Here is a 6,396-nt window from a genome sequence, read left to right on the forward strand (position 1 = left end):
TCTTGGGTGCGGCGTCTCATCCGCCATGTTTAGCGTGTCGCCCCGCCGCCGCACTGCTGGTGATGGCCACGGTGCTCGCCGCCTCGTAGCGCTGCCCCGCGTCAGGCCCCGGCGAGGGCTAAGAGGCAGGGAGAGGGGAAGGGGCTGCGGGTTTTGGAGGGAAGGAGCAGAGGTGAGCGGGGCTGGCGTGAGAGCGGCGCCCCCCGAGGGCCTGTTTCAGCCTCAGACCGCAGCAGGACTCCGAAGCTCCTGCGCCCGAGTGTGGCAATTGGAAGGAATAAAAATCACACTCCAAGCACAGCTCTGTATGAAACTAGGATGTGATATGTTCTCTGCTGAGGTTTTAACCTGGTCCTGAGGGTCACACTAGTCGGTTCTGGCACCGCACACTAAGTGGAGCTTAGCGGCCTACATTCATGGTGTGTGCTTTCTTCAGTCTGTCTGGATTGATCCCAGTGGAAATTACAATGTACTTACAATCTTGGAGGTGCCTTTCACGTAAATCCCAAGGAATTGGAGCAACAAAGCCCATTTATAACTGAACAGACTTGTATTTGTGGTTTATTTTTCATGTGAAGGCCAAAGTGAGAAAAGTTAGTTACTGATTTTAATGAGCTTCCCAGAAAAATCTGCAATGCTCTGTGGTAAAATATGAAGCAACAAAATTAAGTCTTTCTAGTTCCACTATGTGGAATAAGCAAAATGAGTCACAGAGAAACTATTAGGAATCCCAGGTGTGCAGGCAGCATTGAGACCATCTTTGGGGGGGGAGGGGAGGGAATCGTGCAGCAAATCCTATTCATGCCCATTGGTAGTTCTGAAACAGCTGCAACAATGAAATGAACTACATGCCCTGACCCCATACAGGAAAAAACATTCCAGACAGACACTTGGCAATCCCTCAGTTACAGATTACACTACTCACATTTTGCCTTTGTTTTGTGTTTCATGGTACAGGACTCCCCAGTTTCTCTGGGGAACTAGAAAAGAATTTAGCCATTATGATTAAATATAGAGCACCACCATGCACATTAATGCCTCTTCTAAGGAAGTTCTTACATTAAACTATATGTATAATTGATTGCCACAAGCATTTATGTATATGCATGTCTGATAACGTTATTTGCTCCAGTGTCAACCCATCCTTCCATAGTCAATCAACAGACAATAGAGAAACTTATTTGAAATGTGAAGTCTCATTTTTCAAATAAACCAAAACAGAGACTATAAAATGTATTTACAGTGTTGGTGGTAGATAAACATTCACACTAATGGGGAAACATACTGTGTGGTCCAAAGCACAGCAGCCTAGGAGTAAGGGAAAACCACTCTGGATGAGGCTTGTGACTTCGCTGCTGGGTAAATGCATAGAGTGATTTCACATTCACTTTGATGTTACTCTTATTTATCCCAGCTGTGAAATGGCTTCAGGGAATGTTCCTGTTTAACCATGAGAATTGCTTCTAACATCCAAGAGGAAAAGCTAAGGTCAAGTAAATGCTCTGTCCAAGTGTTATTGTTGTTCATGCCTCTGCTAGCTTTATCATCATCATAGCTGCCTCCGGAGAAGACGGCAGGGGCATCTATTATTTAATGTCTCATGCAATCTTACCTACAGCCTGGCTGCTGTGTAGAGTGGTGTATTCCATTCATATAAGCGTCTTCCTGTACAAAAAAAGGAGCAGAAGCAAGCAACATAGCAGAGAGCAGCAGAAGGATGACCCAATAGCAGGAATACATGCAGAATTGACTGAATTTAAGGTTGCTGAAAGAGAGGAACTGATGCCACTGAGGCTATTGCTGAACATAAAACAATTTAACAGCTATACAAAACATAAGGACAGACTCTTCTTGGCAATCAATATAGGTTTCAAGTCCATCAGCATCACCATCCAAAAGTTTAGACTCCAAACTATTAAAAAAAGGAGGCAAATGATGTCTCCTCAGAGAAGAGGCCAGAGTAGTTCATTTAACAGCAGGATGTAAATCTAATAATGCTTCCCCCCCCCACCCCCCTCCCTGAAAGGCAGTAAGAGAAGACTTCAAGACACAAAAGAGACTTAATTGAATTAAGGAATTTGGGCAGGGCAGTTTTTGTTTTACTGTTACTTAAACTTATGGATAAACAACCAAAATATGTGACTGGTTTTGTGGTTACAAAACACAACAGAAACAGAAAACACCCTCTTTTCTCTTGGAAGAAATCCAGTAACTTCTTATCACACGGATCAATTACATGTGGTTCATTGTCAGGGTTGAAGATAGTTTGTTCGTCCTACTTCTTCTTTTCTCCACTGTTGCATTTGAAGATTTGTAGTTTGAGGTACTCAAGGATATTTAAACAAGAACCAGAAGCAAAATAATTAGAAGCCAGAGATACAGAGCAGCCATCAAGAAAATATATAATAAAATATTGTTCTCATCTTAATCAGGAATCTTGATTATTTCCATAAAAAGTATTATTGAATCACAACAATAATAGACCTGAAGGAATTAATGTATTCCTTCAGGAGGGGAATACAGGAGGGGAATCCCCTTCAGGAGGGGAGGGGGGGGGGAGAGAGAAGGAAAGTCTGTTACCCATGGTGGACTCTCCATACTTACGACAGTCTCCTACAGGATGTTTCAAAGGTTCAATCCACTGAGAGAGAGCAAACACTTTCTATCCTAACTAATGTCAAAACTGGGCACTAACTGCTTATACATGGTTAACAAGTTTGTTAACATTTCAAAATTTCAAGACTCTCAGGGAGCAACTGATTGAATGCTCTTCTAGCTCCAAACAGAAACTACAACCTAAGAAAATCTAGAACCTGCACATTTAAATATAATCAGTAGTCCCAGATTAACCATTTCTGTATCTCTTTTCTTGCACCTACACCTATCAATATAATTCCTAGAAACTTTCACAGTATACCCCAAGTACTGACATATAAATGCCTTCTTTCTAGAAAGGAGGTCCTCTCTCCATATTTATAAGAAAAGTGGTACCCAATGTGTGTCACCTGCATTACTGAGTCAGCAGTTAACATTTTGCATCTCACTCTGCAGCTGATACCTGATAAAAAGTTAATCAAATTGATTCTGGCATGCATGCATGTTCCTCTCATACCTGAGTAACGTTTTCATCAGGGTTTAAATACCTAATCTCACATTTTCTTGCCCTTTTCACATAGAAATGTGCTCTTTTCACAAGGTTAAGCTTTAAAAGTTAGTTCTATTTTCTAAAGTTATGCACACCTCCTCCTTTCATCCTGAAAAAGCTTAATAACATTTTATAAAATCTTTGGCACGAGCCTAGCGCTGATATTGTAAAAATAGTTACTCCTCATTGCTAAAACTTAACTGTTGTCAGCCTGTTCCATTGAAACGACACCTTACTGGCTCTATCCGTGCCTGGCTGTTGCAGCTCACGTCTGCACTGGCCTTGTGTTTGGTCACAAGACATAATTAAAACATGCAGTTTCATAGTACCTAAATCTAGCTCAGGAAGGATTCTGGGGCTACCTGTCTGTTCCCCTTGGGGATTACGGGCAACGTGGTCTCAGTTTGGACAATTAAATACTTGTTTGCAATGGTTTGAAGCTACCAGACCCAGAGTGCTCTTGGTATTCAGAGAGGCTGGCAAAGTAACGATATCACTTCTCATATTTATTAACTCTGGGAGCGCTGGCAGGTTGTGTGCTACTACGGTGTTTCGGCTGCACTGAGTGGAACAGTTGCTGTCTTCCCTGACTATGAACAAGCCACGGTGGTCTTCTCTTTCCCTAGCTGATGAAAGCTTTTGTGTTTCTCTAACGGAAAGAGATAGTTCAGTTACCCAGCGAGCAGGTTTAGCATAGCCATGTAGTGTGCTCCTGTTTGTTTCAAAACATGAAGGCATTGCTTAGAAGTGCCTATAAACTATAGGCTGTTTAATTTCACACAAGTGACAAGGCATATTCAGTTTGTGTCAGTCTGTGGGAGGATTACCGGGAGCCCTTTGGAGCAGAACGTGCCAGTGGTGAGGAGAGGTGTGGTCTGCTACCAGTCACCAAATGCACCTCTGCTTGCCTTTAGGAGGGTGCGGAGCGTATTAATACAAGAGGCCAAAGAGATGACAGGGAGGCTGTGCTATAAGACAGTATTGCAAAACACAGACCGCTTCCATCCGAAGGCAGGCAGTGGGGGGGACGCAGCAGGCACAGGCGATGCTCTGTGATTCCTCACCGTTTACAGTGGGAGCAAAGGGAAACCTTGGGCTCCCTTTAGCTTCGGGATTTTTGTCGTGCGCAGCCAGGAAAATTATGATAAGGGTTAGAGTCAGAAGAGAGCTATAACTGAGTGTGGAGTTGGGAGGTGGGAGGCAATCCTCTGTGCTCCGCCAGACAGTGGAGTTAGGGCTGGGGCAGGGAGTGGAGGGCCTTTGGAGCTCGAATCCCACCAGGGTCCTGGTCGTTGTGGGGTCCGGGTGAGGGCTGCAGCCAGGAAGAGCTGTGATTCAGTGCTTGTTTGGCAGGGGGAAGGAACTTGTTTTGTCATTCCCGTGTTAGGAAGGGTGCAAGCCCTTCGGTAATGAAATCCTCAAGCCCTGCTGTAAAGTCGCGCTGAAGTGTAATCTCTGGAAGTGACTGCGCCTTGCTCCTTGCAATGACTGGCTCGTCCACCGCAGGAGTGGAAACCAGCCACAGGGAGGAGAATCGGAGAGTGGGCACAGCCGCAGGGACGAATCTATCCCTCTTCTGTTCTGCTCCGTGTCACGTGAAATCATCTGCCTTTCAGCTGCATTCAGAAAGGGAAGAGTTGTGCTGGTGTGAGGCAAGCGGCTGGAGGCATGCCGTGGCTCTCCCAGGAGGTGGCACCTCAGTGGCGTGGATGTGATAACAGCCTTCCCTGTGCCCACACGGCACCTCTCTGCGTTCAGGGTGCAGCTTGTGGGAAGCCCGAAACTGCATGATCACAGCTTGGCTAAATTAACAGAAGGCGTATGTGACATGCCCCTCTCTCAGGCTGCTGTTTTTCAAGGGGACATCATTAACCTTTGGGAACGAGATACTAAAGCTCTCGTGCCTGTGGCTGATGCATTGTGATTTCCTATTATGTCCGGGAATATCTAGGCCTAACAGGAAATGCTTCATTATTGGTGATCATTGTGACCATCCTGTGCTGGAATTTTAATGTCCAGTATAGGAGAGAAAGAAAAACATTTAGTTGGCTCCAGTTTCTCACAGTTTTTAAATGTGTACCTCTATACGTTTGCTTGCATCTCAATAGTTTAACACGCCTAATGTCCCACAGAATGTGAAAAATATCCCTTTAAGGACGGTTTTTAAATTAATTCTTGTAACTTCTGGTGTATATAACTTGAATACAAACCTTTGCGTTACTAGAAATTGTCCAAACTCTCCAAGCATTTACATGCTGTAAGAAAAAAGTTGGAAAGCATGCTGCATGCTAATGACTTATTCAGGGATGCAGTTTGGATTGCTATTTGAATTTGACCATACCTCCTTCTGATTGATTCCGGAGGAAGATTATTACTGCCTCAGTTTCCCCATTCCTTAAGGAACTGAATCCCAGAACCCAAGCATAACCAAATTTTAATTATTTTAGTTATGCTCTATTTATCTTCTGCAAAACAGAGACCAATATTTTGCTTCTTTCTTTATTTATTTATTTATTTTTGTTAAGGAAGCCCATAATATTTGCAACTGAGCAAAGGGAAAATAACAGCCACAAATATGTATGGAGTTTTTTCAGGCATCAGTGCAAAAAAACAAAAGTCAGACACACTAGCACAAATGGAGCTGATAACTTGCAAAATGAACTCTGAAGAATATCTTACTTTCATTTAATATTCTCTATTTCATTTTTCACTCATGGTTCCCTCAGTTCACTTAGAGGAAAAAAGTGAGACTGAGAGAAGAGTTGTCATAGGGATAGATGAAGTATGAAAGCCTAAATAGAACAGGAAAAAATTGGAGATAATGAACTTCGTGCCACAGACAGCGGTTGACTTAACCTTTTGGGGAAAGTTTGCTAGGCAGGCCTATCTATCTCACATTTCTTGACAATCATCATGACTTTTTGTTTTGTTTTGTATTGTTTTTCCTGATAGATGCATATTTTTCTCCATGTGGCTTGTTAAACTTGGAGGAGGCCCCTGTATCTTGTAACTGAGTATTTAGAATCCTATAACCATTTTTCTAAGAAAGAAAAATTCCCTATTTCCTCAGTCACCAACTTATTTGTCTACTTCTTAGTTGAAGCACCAAATGTCACTAAATGTGTGTTGACTGTTGCTTTCTACCAAAAGAGGTAGCTTCGGCACTCTGATGTTCTGCACTGTAATTTTTAATGCCTTGGAGAGAGAGGGAAGGCAAAATATCCATATAGACAGAGGTGCGTAGATTTACC

The sequence above is a fragment of the Struthio camelus genome, chromosome 13 (genome assembly GCF_040807025.1).
Source record: "Struthio camelus isolate bStrCam1 chromosome 13, bStrCam1.hap1, whole genome shotgun sequence".
Lineage (NCBI taxonomy): Eukaryota > Metazoa > Chordata > Aves > Struthioniformes > Struthionidae > Struthio > Struthio camelus.